Raw genomic sequence first — 23,790 nt, forward strand, 5'->3', positions numbered from 1 at the left:
AGCTCAATGTTCTGACAGGGACTGCAGAAAATATGGTCTTTCAGGTAACAGCATCTACTTTATTTAAAATGTCATGTTATTGTAATTTAGGTGTATTTTGTATGAGTTACTTTGTGTTTTTCAGTCACTTCCTTTTTCAAGAACATTAAAGCAATAAATGGTGGCATTGCTGCTTGGTTATTCTTTTTATGCACTTTATTCTTTCATTTAAGAGTTTGTAAACTCACTAATTCAGGTACTAATGTATTATGAATCTGTGCAACATAATGCAAATAAATCTGAAAATAATATTATTTATCAACATTTAATTGACAAATGTCAACTTTATTATGAACTTACATATTTTTAAAGTTAAATATCACTGCAAACAATGAATTCACACAATAATTCCTGAGCACTTTGGGTTGGAGTTTTGACGTCTTAAAAGAATAATCCTGGTTGTCAGCACTAATCTGTCAAAAACCAAGGTAACTGGAGAAGAGCCAGCATTTTAATGAGCTTAAAACAAATTAACAAATTAATTTTGGTTGATGCAATGACCATCCTAACTTATGAAGCCGCCTGTCTCCATTTGAAGATGTCAACATCGAAAGTAAAACAACATTAACTGAGTGCCTACAATGCTCCAGGCAGTGAAGAGGAAAACAAAATGAAAGAGCCTTACCCCAGTGAGATTATAATTATAAAGGAAGTAATGGGTAGGGTATTTATAAAGGAGAAATAAGTAGAAATAATGAGATAATATTGAGCAAGAAGAAATTTTAAGATGAGCTCAGGAAAATTATTTCTATCAAAATTTTCAGTATAATCACTGGAGCCATTATACTGTGTAATATTGTTGTGGCCATTAATATTAATAACAATAATCATCATTTATTATGAGTGCAGTGTATAGAACAATTCTGCAGTGGTAGGAAGATAGAACAGATAGACTTGAAGAGATATGTCCCTTCAATTTTACGATGCTGTGTATGATATGAATTCTAAGAACAGGTCTTAGTCACTTCATTATCAAAAAAAGTGCTGCATGACCACATCCAAGGCAAATGTCTTCTTTACAACTCTTCTCCTATAATTACAGAAGATGGCATTTAATATGACTGACTCAGCTGAAAAAACACTAAAATGAAAACTATCTGTTACTGTTTGTTAGTTGGGAGTATATTTATCCATTTTACTTCTTTCTTTCCTCTTTAATAAGTATTATACAAAATGCCTTTATCTTGTAAATGTGTGCAATAAATCAGTAAAAGATAAAAACAAAACTTTATTTAAAAAATTAAACTAATTTAGATTATTTAGTAAGGCATTTTTAATTAAAATTTGTATTGATATAATTGTAGATTCACAGTCAGTTGTGACAAATAATACAAAGTACCTTCTACCCAGTTTCTCTCAGTGGTCATACTTTGCGAACTATAGTATAATATCACAGCTAACATATTGACATAGTACAATCTCCCTATCTTATTCATATTTCCCCACCTTAATATATACATATTTGTGTATAACTATTTAGTTATATAAATTTTATCATATATGTAGGTTCATGCATTTATCACCACAGTCAACATATAGAACATAACATCACTACAAGGAACCCTTTTGCTGTCCCTTTATAAAAACACCTAACTCTCTTCTCTTCCTGTTCTTAAACTCCTGCCAAACACTAATCTGTTTTCCATTTAAGTTTTTTTCATTTCAAACATGTTGGATAAGGAAATCATACAATATGTAACCTTTTGAGATTGGCTATTTGCATTCAGTGTAATTGCCTGAAGTTTCACCCAAGTTATTACATGTATAAATGTTCATTCCTTTCATCGTTGAGTAGTATTCCATGGCATGTATACACAAATGTTTAATCACTCACCTGTGGAAGAACACTTGGGCTGTTTGTAGTTTTTAACTATAATAAAATTCTGCTATGAATATTCATGTACAGGTTTTCATTTCATTTGCCCAACAGTGGAACTGCTTGATTATATAGAAATTGCGTAATTAGCCTTATAAGAAAATGCCAAACTGTTTTCAGAGTGGTCATACCATTTTACATTCCCATAAACAATGTAGGAGTAATCTAGTTTCTCTGCATCCTTTTTCAGTACCTGGTGTTGGCATTATTTTTAATATTAGCCATTCTGATGGGTGTACAGTGATATCTCATCATGGTGTTAATTTGTATTTCCTGAGTAGCAAATAATGATGAACATTTCATGTATGGTACTTATTTGCCAACTGCATGACCTCTTCAGTGAAATGTTTCCTCATGGCTTTTGTTTATCTCTGTTTGTTCACTAATGTTGAGTTTTTAGAATTATTTGTATTTTCCAGAAACCAATCTTTTGTGATTTTAATTTAATTTTTGTTTTTAAAAAATTTGATACTAGAGAGAGGGGAAGGGAGGGAGAAGAGAGGGAGAGAAACATCATTGTTAGAGAGAAACATCAATTGGTCACCTTCCATATGAGCCTTGACCTGGAACAGAACATGCAAACCAGGCATGTGCCCTAACCGGGAATTGAACAGGCCATCCTTCAGGTTGTGACTGATGCCCAACCAACTGAGCCACACTGGCTGGGGCCCAATCCTTTGTTGAACATGTTGTTTGTAAATATTCTCCTACTTTGGAATTTATATTTTATGGACTTTTACAGACCAAAAGTTTTTAACTTTATTAAAACCCACTTTATCAATTTTCCTTTTATGGATTCAAGTCTAAGGACTTTTTGCCCGGCTCCAGATTCTAAAGATTTTCCCCTGTTTTGTTATTTTAACTTTTATGTTTTACATTTAAGTCCATTTTGAATTTACTTTGTATAATGTGTGAGACTTAGGTTAAGTTTTATTTGTTTGTTTGGTTTGAGAATGTTGATTTGTTCCAGCACAATGTCTTGGAAAGTTAAACTTCCTCCATTGAATTGCTTTTATAGCTTTGTTAAAAATCAGTGGGTCATACTTACATATATATATCTTGGTTCTCTACTCTCTTCCAATATTCTCTGCGCCTATTCCTCTGACAACATGAAACTGCCTTGATTACTATAGCTTTAAACCAAGACTTAACTTTGAGTTAATTGATGCCTCCCACTTTATTCTTTGTCAGGATTCCTTTAACTATTCTAAAACCTATGTCATTCTATATAAATTTTAGAATGCATTTATTCATGTTTACAAAAAACTTGTTGGATTAATTGCATTAAATCCATCGAACTTTTAGGGAGAGTTGCTATCTTTCTTATGTTGAGTCTTGAAAATTCATGAACGTTATGTTTCTACATTTACCTAAATCTTCTTTGATTTCTATCATCAACATCTTGTAATTTTCAGCATACAGATCCTTGTATATGTTTTATTTAGTATATAACTACAGCATTTTATTTTCTTTGAGTGATTATATATGGTATTATGTTTCTAATTTCAGTTTCTACATGTTCATTGTTAGTATGTGGAAATACATACTGCTGAATTCACTTATTAGCTCTAGGATATTTTCTGGTAGATTCCTTATGTTTTCTTTATGAAGACAATTATGTCATCTGCAGATAAGGTCTGTCTTTATTTCTTATAGATGTTTTTCTTGCTTTACTGCAGTGTCTAGAGCTACTGGTACTATGTTAGATAAAAGAGGTGAGAACAGATATTCATGCTTTTTTCATGATTTTAGGAGCAAAACATTTATTTCATTACCATCAGTATGAAGTAAACTGTAGTTTTTATATTGATGTTCTTTAACAAGGTGGGGTTATCCTCCTTCATTCTTAACTCTGAGAAGATTTCTTATTGTTGGTTTGTTTTTCATTAACAGGAATTGGGTTTTGACAAATGATTTTTCTGTGTAAAGTTATATGATCACATACATTATTTTTCTTTAGCTTCATGATATACCAAGGATTTATTTTATGTTATGTTTTAAATTTTAATGTGTTTTATTGATTATGCTATTATACTTGTCCCACTTTTCCCCCCTTTAGTCCCCTCCACCCTGTACTCCCGTCCCACCATAATTCCTCCACCTTAGTTCATGTCCATGGGTCATACATATGTGTTCTTTGCTTTCTCCATTTCCCAAACTATTCTTAACCTCTCCTTGTCTATTTCATACCTACAATATAATTATGCTTCTTATTCCCTGCACCTTTTTCCCCATTCTCACCCCTCCCTCTCCCCACTGATAACCCTCCATGTGATCTCACTTTCCGTGATTTTGTTCATGTTCTAGTTGTTTGCTTAGTTTGTTTTTGATTTTCTAGGTTCAGTTGTTGATAGTTGTGAGTTTGCTCTCATTTTACTCTTCATAGTTTTGATCTTCTTTTTCTTATATAAGTCCCTTTAACATTTCATATAATAAGGACTTGATGATGATGAACTCCTTTAACTTGACCTTATTTGGGAAGCACTTTTTCTGCCCTTCCTTTCTAAATGATAGCTTTCCTGGATAGAGTAATCTTGGATGTAGGTCCTTGTCTTCCACGATTTTGAATATTTCTTTCCAGCCCCTTCTTGCCTGCAAGGTTTTTTTTGAGAAATCAGCTGACAGCCTTATGGGCACTCCTTTGTAGGTAACTGTGTCCTTCTCTCTTGCTGCTTTTTATTTTTTTTCTCTTGCTGCTTTTAAGATTCTGTCCTTATCTTTGATCTTGGGTAATATAATTATTATGTGCCTTGGCGTGTGCTTCCTTGGGTCCAAATTCCTTGGGACTCTCTGAGCTTCCTGGACTTCCTGAAAGTCTTATTTATTTTGCCAGGTTGGGGAAATTCTCCATTATTTTTTCAAATAAGTTTTCCATTTCTTGTTCTTCCTCTTCTCCTTCTGGCACCCCTATGAGTCGGATGTTGCAACGTTTAAAGTTGTCCTGGAGGTTCCTAAGTCTCTCCTCATATTTTTGAATTCTTGTTTCTTCTTTCTGTTCTGGTTGAATGTTTATTTCTACCTTCTGCTCCAAACCATTGATTGGAGTTCTGGTTTCCTTCCCATCACTGTTGGTTCCCTGTACATTTTCCTTTATTTCACTTTTCATAGCCTTTACTTTTTCCTCTATTTTGCGACTACGCTCAACCATTCTTTGTGCATCCTGATTACCAGTGTGTTGAACTGTGCATCTGATAGGTTGGCTATTTCTTCATCCTTTGGTATATTTTTTCTGGAGCTTTGATATCTTCTTTCATTTGAGTCACATTTTTTTGTCTCCGCACACCTGTTACATAGTAAATGACAGAGACTTAGGTATTCACCAGGGTGGGGCAACCCAGGTCACTGCATTGTGACACTATATGTGGGGAAGGGGTCTGATAGGGAACAATACTGCTTGCTCAGCTCTCTGTCAGCTTTCAGTCACTTTCTCCACTACCCACAAGCAAATTGAGCCCACCTGGTGCTGATTCTTGGGTGAGTGGTTTTGTGTACATTCTAGGATCCTGTGGGTTTCTCCAATGAATTCTCCTGTGAGTCTGGGAGTTTCTCCTGAGGCCTCAAACCCCACAGATTTTTTCAGTCAGAGATTTTAAGGCTTTATTTCCTGGTGCTGGAACCCTGGGTTGTGCAGTCTGTCTGGCTCCCCAGTTGCTCCTCCCAGTTTATCCACACACAAATATTAGACCTCCCACTCCGCCAGCCACCACCTTGCCACAAGTCCTCTCCACCCCAACTGCCCATTTCTTCCCATCCTACCAGTCTGGATGAATGTTTGTTCTTTAACTCCTTGGTTGTCAGACTTCCATACAGTCTGATTTTCTGGCAGTTGTGGTTATTTTTTGTTTTAAATTTGTTGTCCTTCCTTTGGCTATGCAAGGAGGTGAAGTGTATCTACCTATACCTCCCTCTTAGCTGGAAGTTCCCATTGATCATTTTTAATGTTAAACAACCTTTCATTCGTGGAATAAGTTGCAGTTGGTTGTGGTATATCATTCTTTTATACACTATTGAATTCTGTTTGCTTATATTTTGTTAAGGATTTTTATGTCTAAATTTATGAGATGTATTAGCCTGTGGCTTCCTTCCTTCCTTCCTTCCTTCCTTCCTTCCTTCCTTCCTTCCTTCCTTCCATCCTTCCTTCCTTCCTTCCTTCCTTCCTTCCTTCTTTTCTTCTTTAATATTACCATCTTTGTCCTGTTTAGTCCAAATAATTTTGCCAACAAGTTTTAAGAAAACATTAAGGAGAAAGTAAGTATTTTTTTATACAAAGTGTTCTGGATAATAGAAAAAGAAAAATTAGAATTAGACCAAAAAGTATAAGAAAATTTATCAATAATCTTAAGTATGAACATGGATACAAATATCACAAATAAAACATTAGCAAACTGAATTCAGCAATGTACATAAAAATTTTTCATGACTAACTAGGGTTTACTCCTAGAATGTAAGACTAGTTTAAGACATGAAGTCCTATTATTGTCATTTGCCACATTAATAATTTTTTAAACTATATATAACAATACATGTGAAAAATTTAATAAAATTCAACATTTATTCATGATTTTTAAATAATCAAAAAGAACAGTTTAGAACTCAGAAACAGAAGGGGATTTTCTTCAACTGATAAAGAGCATTTATCAGAAATTTACCACAATTATTATACTCGATGGTAAACCATTAGAAGCATTCTGTTTAAGGTCAGGAACATGACAAGGATGTCAATATTACCATTTCTATTTCACTTAGCTCTAGAGGTCTTATCCATATACAGAAATGACAAAAACCAATTGAATATAAATACTGAATTGGAAAAGGTAAAAATTATGCCCAGATAATTGAATTGTCTACACAGAATATCCCAGAGAAGCTACAAACTGTTTTTTTTTTAAATTTTTATTGTTGTTCAGTTACAGTTGTCTGCATTTTCTCCCCACCCTTCCACCCCACCCCAGCTGAACCCACCTCCCTCCCCCACCTCCACCCTCCCCCTTGATTTTGTCCATGTGTCCTTCATAGTAGTTCCTGAAAACCCCTCTCTCCACTGTCCCCTCCCCACTCTCCTCTGGCTATTGTTAGACTGTTCTTAACTTCAATGTCTCTGGTTATATTTTGTTTGCTTTTTTCTTTTGTTGATTATGTTCCAGTTAAAGGTGAGATCATATGGTATTTGTCCCTCACCGCCTGGCTTATTTCACGTGGCATAATGCTCTCTAGTTCCATCCATGCTGTTGCAAAGGGTATAAGCTCCTTCTTCCTCTCTTCTGCATAGAACTCCATTGTGTAAATATACCATAGTTTTTGGATCCACTCGATTGCTGATGGGCACTTAGGTTCCAGTACTTGGCTATTGTAAATTGTGCTGCTATGAACATTGGGGTGCACAGGTTCTTTTGGATAGGGGTATCAGGGTTCTTAGGGTGTAATCCCAGCAGTGGAATTGCTGGGTCAAAGGGCAGTTCCATTTTTAGTTTTCTGAGGAAATTCCACACTGTTTTCCACAGTGGCCTCACCAGTCTGCATTCCCACCAAGAGTGCACTAGGGTTCCCTTTTCTCTGCATCCTCTCCAACATTTGTTTGTTGATTTGTTTATACAAACTGTTAAAGCTAATAAGAGAGTTCAGCAAGGTGGTGGGTTATGAGAGCAATATTAAAAACTAAATGGCATTCCAGTACACTAGCAATAACCAATTAGAATGTTACAAAATCAATCTGAGAATACAACTAACATGAGAGATATAGAAGACTTTTATGGAAAACATTATACTATATTCCTTTGTAACATAAAATATGATCTAATTAAACGGGGAGATAAAATATACTCATGGTTGAGAATACTATCATAAAAATGTCAGTTCTTTCCCCAACTTAATATACAATTTCAATGCAAATCCAAATGAATTTTTAGGAGACCTTATTTTGGGGTTTGAGAAGCTGAGTCTAAACTATAAGTGAATAGAAAAGGGCCAAGAATAACTAAGAAAATTTTGAAGAAAAAATAGGATAGATATCACTCTTACCAGATACCAATACTTATTATAAAATGATAGAGAGTAAAACAATGTGACATTGGCAAAGAATCAGAAAAATAGACCTATTAACCAGAAAATCAGTCCTCAGAAAGAGCTTGCATGTTGGAAATTTGTTATATAATAGAATTAGCATTGCAATTCAGTGTAGACTAGATGGCCATTCAATAAATGATGCAGAAGTAATGTGTTACCTTTTTGGGGTGGCAAATAGGGGGAAAGGCTAGACCTTTATCTTGCACCATACACATGCTTAATTCCAGATAGATTGGACTCAAGTGCAAAAAGCGAAACTTCAAAACTTTTAGGAGTTAATGCAAGAGTATGATTTAAAAGCTTCAGCATAGAATGAGTTGCTATATAATAAGATTCAAATAACAGAAATCATAAAGAAAATAATTAAATTTGAGTATTTTCAAATTTAAAACTTCTGTTAACCAAAGATATTGAAAAGTAGGCCAGAGATTTGAAGAAGATACTTGCATGTCTAAAAATGATTCAATAATTAAATTACAAAGAACTTTTACAGATCAAAAGGAAAAAGTCAAATAACCATTAGATAAGTGGGAATGGTATGAAAAGTAAATTCAAAGAAATGGAAGCATGAATGGCCAATTAACATAAATACAAAAAATATTCAAACTGGTCACAAATCAAGGAAATGGAAATTAAAACAAGGAAATATCTTTTCAGGCCCATCTGTTTGGGAAGATATCTGATAATACCAAGTGTTGGTCAGGATGGAAAGATTTTCACACAAGGCTGGCAAGTGAAAATTGATACAAGCATTTTGAGAAATAATTTGGCATTAACTGATAAAATAAAAGTTGTATACAATCTAAGATCCAGCAATTCTAATATTTAGTATCTATCCTAGAGACATTTTTGCAGTTGTACTTAAAAAGATGGTATGATTGAATTTTTTATTACATCATTGCTTACAATAATAAAATATTGAAAATAGCTTAAACATTCATCAGTTGGAAAATAAATAATTGTGATGTTTGATTGAAACTTATGAAATTGCTGCTACTCAGCCATTTTGATATGGTTCAACCTAATAAATGTATAAAACTGAACCACGGCTAAATCTCAAAATCCAAAATGTTGAATGAAACACAATGCTGTTATATGTATGGTAAGAACACAAACACATTCAGACAAAAATTAGCTTCTTTAAGATAGAGTATCTGTACATGAAAATAACTAAAAGGATTTTGAATTCAGAACTTTTTAAAAGATGAAAGAAGTAGCCCTGGCTGGTGTGACTCAGTTGATTGAATACTGGCCTGATAATCAAAGGTTCACTGGTTTAATTCCCAGTCAGGACACATGCCTGGGTTGCAGGCCAGGTCCCCAGTTGGGGGTGTGTGACAGACAACCACACATCAATGTTTCTCTCCCTCTCTTTCTCCCTCCCTTCTCCTCTCTCTAAAAATAAATACATAAAATATTTTTTAAAAAGATGACAGAAGTATTTGCTGAGAACGACATGATTTCATGCTCACACTGAATAGTAGTGGTTTCCCAAAAGGAAATAAAGGTGCTATTAAAACAAGCAGAGGGACCCTGGGCAGCCAAAAATTACTGTTACAGAACACCACCAATGGTGTTTTAGAACAGCCATGGGGTTCGATTGCCTGCCATCAAGAAGCATGACTCCCAAGGCAAGAGTTTGGTGAAAAAGGAAAGGAGTTGTTTATTTAAAGTTTATATAGGTTTAGAATAATTACAGAAGTCTGCAATTAAACCCAACTCCCTTTAAAAACACCCCAAAGCATAGTCCTGCCTCTCTCTGCCAAACCAGGCTAATTTCAGAATACACCACTCAGAGGTACTGTCTTTCACAAAAGCAGAAGTCTGCAGCTCAGCATTTCCGGTCACAGTTCATCTTCAAGCATTTTTCATGAGTCTGGGCGGCGAGGCAGATCCCCACAGCACCTTCAGGTCTGCTGCCATCCTCCACAGGCAGACTTCCAGGCAGACGTCCTCTGACATCATGCCTTGGAACTCTTTCTCTGCAGACCTCATTGCTGACTCCTTTGCAGCCCTCTTGTGCAGGCCTCCTCTGACTTCATGGCTCTTTCCCTTGACCTTTGGCCTACCCTAATTTAAATACTCAGCTCAGAACTTCCTACGTGACCTTATATCTGGCTCTTCCTATGGTGCATTCGTGTCCACCATTTCTGTCAGTTCCCCAGTGTCTTTGACCCTCTTTTGGCTGCCATCTTTAGTCAGGTCAAGAGTTCCCAGTGATGTGCAGGCATCCAAAATGGGCATGTTCTCGCCCTGGCTATGTCATGAGTCCCTGTATGTTCTCACAGTCACATATACAATTCTCCCTGGGCTGCAGCCTTCTTCCCTTCAGGAAGCCACAGCTGTTAATTGCCTTTTGTTATGCAATGTACTTTAAATGCTGTACCATCCATTCTCCCTGCCTCCAATCCTGCATATTATCAGGGGACCCCATGCTCTGAACCCCATTACAATCCCCACTTCTATACCTCTGGACCCTTTGTAATCTTACAAAGGCAATGGACAAAGATCTTAAAATCTCCTGGAGCTACTATCTGCTGGCCATGGCCATAGTCCTACCTACTCCTGAGTCCAGAAATCCCTAACAGAATGGGGGTCTAGAGTGGAGAGTGTCCTTCATGCAAGGGGAAGGACGTTGTGGTATCTGAGTCAGTTGGCTGGCCCTGGAGAGTGGCATGCTTGATGTCCAAAGGTTGGCACTGCTGGACAGGTTGGTATCCTTGTCATATTCTATAGGCAACAAACTTAGCAAGAGAGTTAGAAGGCACAATCAAAACCATAATCACTAAATGGCAAAGGTGGGGATGAATTCTGCAATGTTCCACATTAGGAAAAGAATGGCTTCCCTGGAGGAAGGCATGCAAGGCATGTCACACCTATCCAAAGCCCTTTTCCCCACTATTCTTAGCTTGGGCTGAGGGGAATATTCTAAGATTGCCCCTCACCCCCTTTGATACCTTTGGGCCCTTTCTGTCCAAACTACTAGGACAGAAAAGCAAGCCAGTTTCAGGGTAAGGCCCACAGACTGCCTCATACTTCATCAACCCAACCAGTTAGTCCAGCCAAACCGTTGAGTCTCAGGAGGCAGTGATGCAGATGGGTTTCTCAAGTCAGGCCTATTTTGTGTAAATAACCATGCAGGTAATGAGGTCATAGGCTTATGCCCTATGAAAAGAGAAGGAAGAACACATGGGTTAATTTGTACAACAACCCACAAACTAGTCTCTGAGTCCACAAGACTGTCTTTTGGGAAGACATCCAGTTGCAAGGCCTTTGATGGAATGATGATAAGCAGTGACAATTTGACAGATCTTTCTTGCCTGCAAATTGAGCATCTTTGATGATGTCACAAATCCAGTTCAACTTCCAAATGAAAACAAACTTTGAAGACAGTTAGCTGCATTAGTCTAATATCTACCACTGAGCACTGTGATTTTCCTTGAATCATAATTTTTCTCCTTAAGATCACCCTTATTGTCATTAAAGAGACCGCATTAAGTCCAGTTTTAATTTTTGCCTGTTAATTTGCATAAACACAGCAAGAGCAACAATTGATCACATAAGATCTTTAAGTCTGCTTTGCTGGAACTCACACAAGGAACCTTTAGACTGACACTTTAGTCTGCCCTTCAGGGCACAGAAGCTAAGCCACACACCTGCCATCTGTCTTCACTTGCAGCACCTGCTTCCCTCAAGACCTTGAGGTTTGCATTGTGCCTTAAATTTCCACCTTGCCATCTTCCAGGAAAGCAACCTTCATTCCTTCCCCAGAAAGAGAGCCACAAAGCAGATGACCAGCCATGGTACCAAGCCTTTTCTCCAGTGGACTTTTGCTAGATTTGAAAGTCAATCTTAGTTTTTTACGGCTTTTTAGTTAATAATCATAGCCTAGTCATACCCCCTTTCAGGTACAACCTTTCAGTCAAAGTCTTGGTTAACAAAACCACCATTGGCAACTGGTCTAATTGGTTTTATGCAAAGAAATCTTATGTAATCTTCAGAATGTCAAATTCCAGAGGAATCAGATAGGGAGAAAAATACAAAGCATGAAGGAAAATCTTTATTCTTCCAATATCCACCAAGACTACATTTCCATGCCTTATACATTTCATTACTAATACCATATAATTTCTTTCAAAAACTTTCACAAACTTTCTCACCCATTCATAAGCCTAGCTTACTTTGAGTTCTTGTCTTTTAATATCAAACAAGATTGCATCTCTATGCCTTATACCTTCCATTGTTCACTTTCCCACTTGGTGTGAAGTTTTAGTACTCCCTGGGAAACCTCAATTTCCTTCCAGAACAGAAACAAAGAAAAATTCAAAGCAAAAACAAGAGTTCCAAAAGAAGGGGGACTAAAACTAGCCTAGAATCTTGTATCATTTCTCACTGGTCCCACTAACTGGTCACCCAGGCAACCTTTCCTAGGTCCCACATGTCCCAAAGCCTCACTAGTACAGGCATTTTCTCACCTACCAATTTCTCCACTGGTCTTCTGGCAGAGACATGACCTCTCATTCCCAGCTGGTACACAGACCAGCATTCCATGACACAAAGCCTCACAGGTAGAAGCACTCTCTTGCCCATCAATGTGCCCACTGGTCTCTTGGCAGAGACATGCCTTCTCACCACCTTGTTTCATGGTAGAGACATGCTCTCTTGCCCCAAGTCAGATTCCACCAACACCACAAGACCCTCCCTAGGTCCCACATGGCAAAAGCATTCCCTCCAACCAGTTTCACAGGTGACCTCTCCTAGGTCTTACTGGACAAAAAACAGAGACAGGATTCCCAATGTACCCAAAACAGCAAAGTTCAAACCATGTCCCCATAAGATCAGAAAACAAGCCAACAAGAAATAACCACACCAAAGAGCTGAAGTTTCCTTTCCTCTAGGTTTGATACTTTTACAACTTTTCTATGTATATTTACTTGTTCAGATTTAGCTGTAATCCACTTTTAATCCTTGTTCTTTTCCACACTGGCAATGGTCATACTCAAATTCAGTATCTGGCAGCTGAAAGTCCTTAGCTTTACAAACACATAAATAAAGTAAAAGAAACATTGTCACCCTGTGTTGGATGTCACTGTCCTTTTCTGGAAGAGAAATTTCATTTCTCTTTCAGGAGTGCAGGTCCAGCTTTCCCTTTCAGCATCCACCACAGCAGCAGGGTCTGCATCCTCCTAAGGCAGTGCCTGTTTTATCCATGTGTGGTAGAACCAGGGCTTGATTCCTATCAGCTTTAAGGAAGAATGCATTGTCAACAAGATTTCAAAGGCACCACGTGTCCATTGTTTGGCCAGCTGCTGTTCAGGGCCTTGAGTCTTCCAGGTCTTTAGTAAGACTCAGTACCCTGGCTGGAAGAGGTGAAGGGGCCCATCAGATGGATAGGCAAACCTTCAATGAGCAAACTTATGCAAAATGGTTAGTGCTTGCCCTAAATGTTGCAGATATTGCTTAATTCTTACCTTGTGTTCCAGATCTAAAGGAGTATTCCTAAAACAGAGATTTGGGTGGGTTTCTCATAAATTATTTCAAAAGGGCTCAATTTAAGCCTTCTTCTGGGTGCCACCCTAATTCAGAACAAAGCAATGGGGAATGCCTGGTCCCATTTTAGATGCATTTCCTGGCATATTTTTGCCAGGGTCTTCTTTATTTTCAGTCTTTCCCATAGATTGAGGTCTCCAAGATACATGTAATTTCCTGTGTATTTTCAGTGCCTGTCCAACCTTCTGGGAGATCTCCGAAGTGAATGATTTTCTATTGTCACTTTGAATGCAGCAAGGAAAGTCCAAAACTAGGAATTATTTGCTTAAGTAAGAGTTTTGCTGCCTCAGTTGCCCTTTGAGTTTTAGTGGGATAAGCCTCTACACATACAGTAAAAGTGTCCACAAAGACTAACAAAAACTTGAAATTCCTCATGGTTTTAGGCAACTGTGTGAAATCCACCTGCCACTCCTCAAATGGACACAACTATTTATATTGTACACCCTTTTTTGTTGGGACATGCTCTGTCTCAGGACTGTTCTTGGTACATATTTGACAGGCTTAGCAAATCCTCTGAACAGTCCTTTGTAAATGGGAGCTTTTCAAATGTGGCCTAATGAAGTCCATCAAACATCCCTTCCATAATGTCCCTTCATGTAGGTTTTTGAGGATGAGATACACTAGAGCCTTGGGTATTAAGATCATATCATGGTCATTGATCTTCCACACAGAAGTGGGATCAGTGTTAATGAATCCCCATTCATGGGCCTGTTCTTCATTCCCATTCTATGTAATGAGATTCAGACTCTGACAAGTCCAAGCAGGGAATCAAAGCCCCCAGGTGTAGTGGTCCTCTGGCTGCTTGTCTTTCTGCTTTATTAGTAGTTTGGTTTTCCTGGCTCATTTGGAAACCATCCCTTCAGTGTCCTATGCAGTGCATTATGGCAACCTGGGCCAGTAGATTCACTGCCTCTAGCAATTGTAAAATCTCCTCTGCATATTTAACATCCTTGTTCCCTGAGGTTAAGAGTCCTCTCCCTTTTCATATTTCTCCATGGGCATGGACTACCATGAAGGCATATTTGGAGTCTGTGTACATATTAACCTTCTTTCCTCGGGAGAGTACTAAGGCTCTTGTGAGTTCAGCCTTCTATGCTGAGGTTCCTGGTACAAAGGCTTGGGCTTCTCTTATGTCTGTGGTGACTACCATGTACCCAGCTCATCGATGACTGTTGTCCATGAAGCTTCTCCCATCTCTACACAGCTCCCAGTATGGTGTTGCCAGCAGTTGGTCCAGCAGATCTGGCCTGCTAGAATACACTAAGTCAATGATTTCCAAGGAATCGTGTTGGAGGGCTGAGTCTCCCTCCATATCTGGGAGTAGGGTAGCCAGGTTAAGGGTTGTAGTGGTCTGCAAGGTAACATTTGGATTGTCCAGCAGAATGACCTGGTATTTCCCCATGCATCCATCTGTCAGACAATACCCTCCTTTTTCCTCCAATTGAGTCAGAACCTGATATGGTCCCAACACTGTAGTTGGCTATTCCAAAGTAAATTCCTCAGATTCCTGTAAGATGTCATAGGTAGACTGCCATAGATGTCATAGATGTCAAGCAGATACTGTTTGAAGACTTGGTGGCCATCACTTTGTCATGTGATCCAATTTTTTTGAGAGATAGGTTATAGGTCAGGGAATATTTTCTAGAGTCTGGGTTACCACTCCCAGTCCAGTCCCCTGTCTTTCATAGTGTACAATTTGAAAGGCTTCTGTAAATTGAGCAACCCTAGTACAAGAATCAAAACCAGATTTTCCTTCAATGGATCAAATGCTACCCAACAATCCCTTGTCCATTCTAAAGGTTCAGAGTCCAGTACCTTCAAGAATTCATAGTAGTTTTGTTATGAGTTCGAAGTTTGGAATCCAAATTCTAAAGAACCTTGTAATCCCTAAAACCTCACGAAGCTGCCTTCAGTCCTCTGGGATTTTTAATGTAGCAATGGCTTGCTTCCTATCTGCCATCAATTTCCTAGTGCCATTTCAGTTCAAATCCCAGGTACACCACTTCCTGTTTGCAAATCTGGGCTTTATGAGGTGACACCTTACATCTTCTTTTTGACAAATGACTTGGGACTGTGACGGTGTTGAGTAGACAGTCCTTGTAGGTGCTGCTGGCTATCAATATGTCACCTATGTATTGTAAAAAAAAACCCTCCTGATCTCGGTTGAACATCTTTAAGTCTTTTGCCAACACTTCCCTGAATACAGTTGGGGAGTTCTTAAATCCTTGTGGCAGCACAGTCCAGCAGTATTGGAGCATTCATTTAGTTTCTGGGTCCTGCCATTCACAGGCGAACAGTAGCTGAGCCTGTTCATCTATTGGAATGCAGAAAAGGGCATCCTTCAAGTCTGGAATTGAAAACCATTTGCTATCCCCAGGTGCCAGGGTAAACAGAGTGTAGGGCTTGGGCACTACAGGATGAATGTCCTGAACAATGTCATTTATGGCCCTAAGACCCTGTACAAACTGATATTCATCAAAGTGAGGCTTTTTGACTGGCAAAATGGGATTATTGTAGAGTGGCTGGCATGGCTAAATTAGTCCCAATATAAAAAACTTAATACTGCAATACTGGCTGAATCCCCTCTAAAGCCTCCTTCTTAAGGGGGTACTGCTTCTTTTGTGGGACCTGTGCCCCTTCTTTTAGATTAACTTTTATGGATTGCACGTTAACTGCTTTACCTGGGGTCCCATCAGCACAAATGGTTCGATTTGCCTGCTCATAGATCTCAGGCCAGGAATGCCTATAGTTGGCAGGCATGTTCCAGTGGGACCTTCACACATAATTGCTGCTTCTCAGGAGAAAAAAGTTATTTGTTCATGCAATTTGCAAAGTAAACCTTGGCTCAGCAGTGGAATGGAGCAATCTGGCATGTAGAGAAAACTATGCATAATCTTTTGATCCCCAAGCTGGCATTCCAGAGGTTGAAGGAATGCCTGCTTTTGTAACTGTCCAGTCACTCCAGTAACTGTTACTGTATGTATCTGAACTTTTCTTGGTTAATTTTTGTGTTCAACACTGATACAAGGAAATCAATTAGCTTGTTCTCCATACTCAACTATACCTGGGATTTCCATGGGGAAATAGTAATACATCAGGAGATATCCAAAGGAGCCCCTGGGCCTCCTCATTCATCATCAAACTCTCCTCCCCTTTTTAGCATTTCTTAGTGCGTGTTCTCATTTCTATATTTCCTTTTCAATTTCAGGCACTCATTCCTCCAATGGGCCACTTCCAATGGCCCTCCTCCTTGCAATGGGCAAATTGGTTGATGCCTATTGGGCCTCTTCTCCTTCTGCTAGGGTCCTGCTTCTTCCTTTGGCCTCCCCACTCTGCTTCTAAGAATACCATGGCCTGTTTTATCTTCCTTGCTTCCTGGGCATTGCAAAGTTTACATGCTATGTCTCCCAACGGAGAGGGATTCATTCCCAAAGCTCTGGATATCTGAGGCACTTTGCCCAATAAAAGTCTTGTTCACCATTAGCACATTTTCTGGTGCCTGTGGATCAGCATCCATGTGCTTCCAATAGGCCTGATAGATCTTCAAAAATTCAGAAGGATCTTCATTTGGATTTTGCTGAGGGGCCTGTATCATATTCAGGTTCTTTTGCTTGGGCAGCCCCTTCTTAAACCCTTGCAATATACACTTTCTGTAATGTTGCAGGAAGGCTAGGCCCCCACCATTTGGGTATCAGTCAGGCTCTGTCAAGGGAATTGCCTCAGCTGGGTTGCAGGCCCCATAAGGATGCTCTTGGTAGACACATTTGTCCTCTTCATTAGCCCTAATTATAGCTGGCTGTCTCTCATCCGCTGTTAACAAGATACTTAGGAGAGCCTATACATCTGCCCAGTTTGGGTGATGAGTGGCAAAAATGGAAATGACAAGATCTGCAATTTTCTGAGGATCATCCCTATATGAAGGGTTGGAATTCTTATAATTCAGTAAGTCTGAAGTGGAGAATGGAGTATGGGCCCAATCGTAACTAGCAGGCTGGCTTTGCTCATATACTCCATCAACAGGATATTGCCTCAAGGGAAACTGCCTTGCTCCAGATACAGATGCTCCCTGGCCAAATTGGGTGCTCTGATGGGTCTTTGAGGGGGAGACACATCCCTCGTCATATAGGGGTGGAGCTGTTGGCTCTGTGGTCTCTCCTTCATGGGCAGTTTGTGAAGGAGGTGGTGGTGAGGAAGATCCTCCTGCCACAAACCCTGTGTCATCTGGGCTCAGAACGTTGATGAGGTGTAGCTCCTCATCTTCCCTTCCTCCCTGTGTCTTACCATCAGGGGGAGGTTTTAAGGCCACTTCCCTTCTCTGTACCATCAAGTGATTCTCTGTCCCTGACAAAACCCTATTATACAATGATATAAATGCATTGATATAACAGATTTCATCCCATTTGCCCAAATGTTGGCAACACTGTTCCAATTGTATAATGGTACAGTAATTCAGGGAACCATCCATTGGCCACCTTTTTCCACAATCCAAATCATACATAGGCCAAACAGTATTACAGTAATAAACCAATACCTCCTTGGACATTGGATAATGGCAATACATACTCCAGTCCTCCAAAATTCTACCCAGTGGGCTCCCCCTAGTTGACAGCATAGAACTGCCCTTACTGCCCTGGCCATACCTGAAAAAAGCTATAAAAAGAAAAATCCAGGTAATCTGGGAGCATATAAACAAACCCATCATTCACAACTCCATTATTTCAAACAGTGCTCATGAGCACATTTTTCTGCCAACAAAACTAACTTCTCAGAGCTTATCCCCTTTCCAGTCCCATTTCCATTCCATCTTCCAGGAGTGTTTAGGTGGCAATGCCCTCAAGAGGTGTGCAGAGAAATTCTCAGAGATTGGAAAACTCCATAGTCCCCCTCTCCTATCCTGAGGGGGTTCACTTGCCCTACCCTGATGAATACATAAAGCTCCACCCCTTACAATGTAACAGGTACACCGAAACAAAGAAATATGGCCCAAATGAAAGAACAGATCAAAGCTCCAGAAAAAATATAACTAAGCAATAAAGAGATAGCCAACCTATGAGATGCACAGTTCAAAACATTGGTAATAAGGATGCTCACAGAAATGGTTGAGTATGGTCACAAAGCAGAGGAAAAAGTGAAGGCTATGCAAAATGAAATAAAGACAAATATACAGGGAACCAATAGTAAAGGGAAGAAAACTGGAACTCAAATCAGCAATTTGGAGCAAAAGGAAGAAATAAACATTCAACCAGAACAGAATGAAGAAACAAGAATTCAAAAAAAAAAAAAAAATGAGGAGAGGCTTAGGAACCTCCAGGACAACTTTAAATGTTCCAACATCCAAATAATAGGGGTGCTAGAAGGAGAAGAACAAGAGCAAGAAATTGAAAAGTTATTTAAGCTTTTCCGCTCCCTCCCCCCTCCCCCCTCCCCCCTCCCCCAGAACACCGCTCAGGCTGCACTGTGCTCACTAGAGCTCCAGGCTCCTGCTCAGGAAGTGCTGCTGTCTTCTTCCAGCCACCATCATGATAATCTGCCTAGACCTCATCAGTCATGATGAGATGTTCTCCAATATCTACAAGATCCAGGAGGTCACAGATGGGCTGTGTTTGGAGGTGAGGAGAAGATGGTCAGTAGGACAGAGGGTAACATTGATATCTCGCATGTTGGTGAAATGCCTCTGATGAAGTTCCCAAGGGCAAAGGAACCAAAAGCAAAGTAATCACTGGTGTTGATATTGTCGTGAACCATCATTTTCAGGAAACCAGCCTTACAAAAGAGGCCTACAAGAAGTACATGAAAGATTACATTAAATCAATCAAAGGGAAACTTGAAGAACAGAGACCAGAAAGAGTAAAGCCTTTTATGACAGGGGCTGCAGAACAAATCAATCACATCCTTAATTTCTTTTTTTGCAATATATTTATTGATTATGCTACTACAGTTGTCCCATTTCCCCCCCTTCACTCCACTCCATCCTGCCCACCTCCTCCCTCCCACATTCCCCCCCTATAGTTCATGTCCATGGGTCATACTTATAAGTTCTTTGGCTTCTACATTTCCTACACTATTCTTACCCTCCTCCTGTCTATTTTCCACCTATCATTTATGCTACTTATTCTCTGTACCTTCCCCCCTCTCTCCCCCTCCCACTCCCCTGTTGATAACCCTTCATGTGATCTCCATTTCTGTGGTTCTGTTCCTGTTCTAGTTGTTTGCTTAGTTTGCTTTTGTTTTTGTTTTAGGTGTGGTTGTTAATAACTGTGAGTTTGCTGTCATTTTTACTGTTCATATTTTTGATCTTCTTTTTCTTAGATAAAAAATCCGTCCAAGATGGAGGCGTAGGTAGACACACTGCGCCTCCTTGCACAACCAAAAGAAGGACAACAACAATTTAAAAACAAAAAACCAGAACTGACAGAAAATCAAAATACATGGAAGTCCAACAACCAAGGAGATAAAGAAGAAACATTCGTCCAGACTGGTAGGAGGGGCAGAGACGGGCAGCTGGGGTGGAGAGGACTCACGGAGGGGTGGCAGCTGGTGGACACAGCAAGGTGGTGGATTGTAGAACAGGGCAGGCAATGAGACTAGCAGACCCTGTGGCCCCACATTCGCACATAGATAAACTGGGAGGAACGGTGGGGGAGCAAAACAGAGCACGCAACCCAGGGCTCCAGCACGGGGAAATAAAGCCTCAAACCTCTGATTGAGAACACCCGTGGGGGTTGAGGCGGCAGTGGAAGAAACTCCCAGCCTCACAGAGGAGTTTGTTGGAGAGACCCACAGGGGTCTAGAGCATGCACAAGCCCATCCACCCACTCAGGAATCAGCACTGGAGGGGCCCAGTTTGATTGTGGGGAGGGGAGGGAGTGACTGAAATCCAGCAGACAGTGGAGCAGGCACCATTGCTCCCTCTCGGCCCCTCCCCCACATACAGCGTCACAGCACAGTGACCAGCGTTACCCTACCCTGGTGAACACCTAAGGCTCCGCCCCTTTATGTAACAGGTGTGCCAAGACAAAAAAAAATGGCCCAAATGAAAGAACAGATCAAAGCTCCAGAAATAATACAACTAAGCAACGAAGAGATAGCCAACCTATCAGATGCACAGTTCAAAACATCCTTATTAATTTCAAAAACTACCAGTTCTTTATTGGTGAAAACATGAATCCAGATGGCATGGTTGCTATGCTGGCCTACCATGAGGATGGTGTGACCCCATATATGATATTCTTAAAGGAAGGTTTAGAAATGAAAAAATGCTAACAAATTTGGCAATTTGGATCTATCACCTATCATCATAACTGGCTGCTGCTTTTCATCCACATACCAGGACTAGGACAAATGAGACTGATGTTATCTTGAGTTCTTCATGTATTTTGACCATGATTTTTATGGAGCAGAGGCACTGCTTTAAAAAAAAATGTGTCATGTAGATTGTCTAAAAATAAAATGCATTTAAACTAAAAAAAAAAGAAAACTTATTTGAAAAAATAATGGAGAACTTCCCCAATATGGCAAAGAAAATAGACTTCCAGGATGTCCAGGAAGCTCAGAGAATCCCAAAGAAGTTGCATCCAAGGAAGCACACACCAAGGCACATCATAATTACATTACCCAAGATTAAACAGAAGGAGAGAATCTTAGAAGCAGCAAGAGGAAAGGACACAGTTACCTACAAAGGAGTTCCTATAAGACTATCAGCTGCTTTCTCAAAAGAAACCTTGCAGGCTAGAAGGGGCTAGAAAGAAGTATTCAAAGTCATGAAAGGCAAGGACCTACATCCAAGATTACTCTATCCAGGAAAGCTATCATTTAGAATGGAAGGGCAAATAAAGTGCTTCCCAGATAAGGTCAAGTTAAAGGAGTTTATCATCACCAAGCCTTTATTATATGAAATGTTAAAGAGACTTATCTAAGATAAAGAAGGAGGTCAAAAATATGAATAGTAAAATGACAAACAAATTCACAACTCTCAACAACTGAATGTAAAAACAAAAACAAAAACAAACTAAGCAAACAACTAGAACAGGAACAGAATCACAGAAATGGAGATCACATGGAGGGTTGTCAGTGGGGGGCAGGGAATGGGGGAAAAGATATAGGGAATAAGTAGCATAAATGGTAGTTACAAAACAGACAAGGGGGTGTTGAGAATAGTATGGGAAATGGAGAAGCCAAATAACTTATATGTACGATTCATGGACATGAACTAAGGGGGAGGGAAAATGCTGGTGGGAGGGGGTGCAGGGCAGAGTAGAATAAAGGGAAGAAAAAAATGGGACAACTTTAATAGCATAATCAATAAAATATACTTAAAAATTATCAGTTATGCAATAAGAATATTAAACATGTCTTAAGTAAAGATTAAGACTGGCAAATTCACTTATCTCTCCTCTCTCTCCTCTCCTCTCTCTCTCTCCTTCCCATGTCTGCTTCTGCTTTCCTCTATCTGTTGGTCTAACTTTTAATTTCCACTAAAGACAGGCTTTCTCCATGCAGCTACAGATGGCACCCACGGGCAGCCCCAGATTCACATTTTCTCAGGCCAGCAATCCCAGCAGAAAAGTAATTGGCTCCTCACTTTCATATATTAATCTAGAGGAAGACTCTGTTCCTGCTGAATCATGAGCCCATTCCTAGATCAATCAGTATACCAAGCATATAATGAAACATGAGAGGACAAGTTTGGGTCACGTGACCATCTCATGGCCAAACAGCACCACGCAGTATAATTGAGAGCACTGTCCTGACTGTATGAAGTTGGGAAAGAGTTTCCCAAAGGAAATTGGGTGCTGCCACCAAATACACTGGTCAGGAAAAAATAAGATTTCCCAATTCACTATATTGTTATGTTTTCCATCTTTAAGATATGTAGTTGCATTTTAGATTAAATCACACTGCAAGACTGAACAATTCATATACTTCAACCACTGTCGAAGTATTGAATGAAAGGTGTGGAGAAATAGAAATTGACCAGCAAGAATATCTGGGAACACCACTTCTGAGTCAGAGGGGAATTATGAAGCAACTGAGTTTAGCCTGACAGCTTTTGCAGAAATACTCAGTTTGTAACAAAGTAAATTTCTAGAAATAGGATTAAAAGTTTCTACATATTTAATGAACTACCAAAATTCAAATTGTAATACAAAAGGGGTTCCCATGTATAATTCCACCAATAGTTCGTAAAAGTGCCTGTTTCCCATGCTTTCACTATTAGTCATTAGGAAAATAAAGTAAAATGACAAATACTAGTATACATCTATTAGAATGTCTAAAATTAAAAAGACTGACCATATTGAGTGCTGGTGGGGATGTGCAGAAGCTAGAACTCTGATATATTGCTGATGAGAATATAAAATTGTTCAGCCACTTTAGAAAAGACTTTAACAAATCTTAAAATGTTAAACATACACCATTCATTCTTAAAAATTGAGAAAATGAGCTATATGTCCATACAAAAACTTAGACACAAAAGTTTGTAGCAACTTTAAGTTGAGAGAGATTTGAGAGAGAGAGAGAGAAACAAAGAGAAAACTTGTTGGATGTTAGATTCAAGCAGACCTTGACTTAAAACCCAGTTCATTTGAGCAAGTCACTTAAACTCTCTAAGGTCAAGTTTCTCATTCATAAAATGAGGACAATAATACAGTGCTTATCTCATGGGGTGGTTGTGAGGATTAAATTAGGTCATATATAAGGGCTTACTTAGCACAAATGCCTTACATATAATATGCATACTGTAAATATTATTATCATTATGATTAATTGTGCCTGTTACCTGGTACATTGTAAGTATTCAATAAATGTTAGTTCCTCTTCTCCTTGTTGCCACAGGTCTACATATCAAATCATTTCCTATGTTCATGTCCTAGCATTAATTTATATTCTAAAGTCAAATCACCTCAGGGCAAAGGAGACACTGAAACAGTAGTTTGGGGGTCAGTGTTGAAAACATTTCATCTAAAAATAGTTTTGACATGAGATTACTGCACAACTCAGGGCATTCAGCTTTCTCACATTATCACCAAAACACCAATCTTCATTCTGGGATGTGTACAGTCAGGCATCCATAAACCTGTATCTTCTGATGAGGCTGGAAAGAGTATCCCTGGAATCAAAATAATCATCTTCAAGTCCCAAGCACTAAAAACAAAAGGGAAAGCCAGTGAGGTTTTTGAGGACTATTTGGGGCAGGGAAATCTCTGAGCTTTTAGGGAGATGTGGGAGACATATCTAAACCATGAGCTAGTTTGAGTCCCCAC

General features: G+C 39.2%; 1 pseudogene; it reads left to right on the plus strand.

Annotated features, from left to right (window-relative positions):
• The first annotated feature begins 19,047 nt into the window (after nt 1-19,047).
• On the plus strand, nt 19,048-20,851 carry LOC112311246 (translationally-controlled tumor protein-like; annotated as a pseudogene).
• The last annotated feature ends 2,939 nt before the right edge of the window (nt 20,852-23,790 follow it).

This window comes from Desmodus rotundus, chromosome 13 (assembly GCF_022682495.2).
Source record: "Desmodus rotundus isolate HL8 chromosome 13, HLdesRot8A.1, whole genome shotgun sequence".
NCBI classification, from domain to species: domain Eukaryota; kingdom Metazoa; phylum Chordata; class Mammalia; order Chiroptera; family Phyllostomidae; genus Desmodus; species Desmodus rotundus.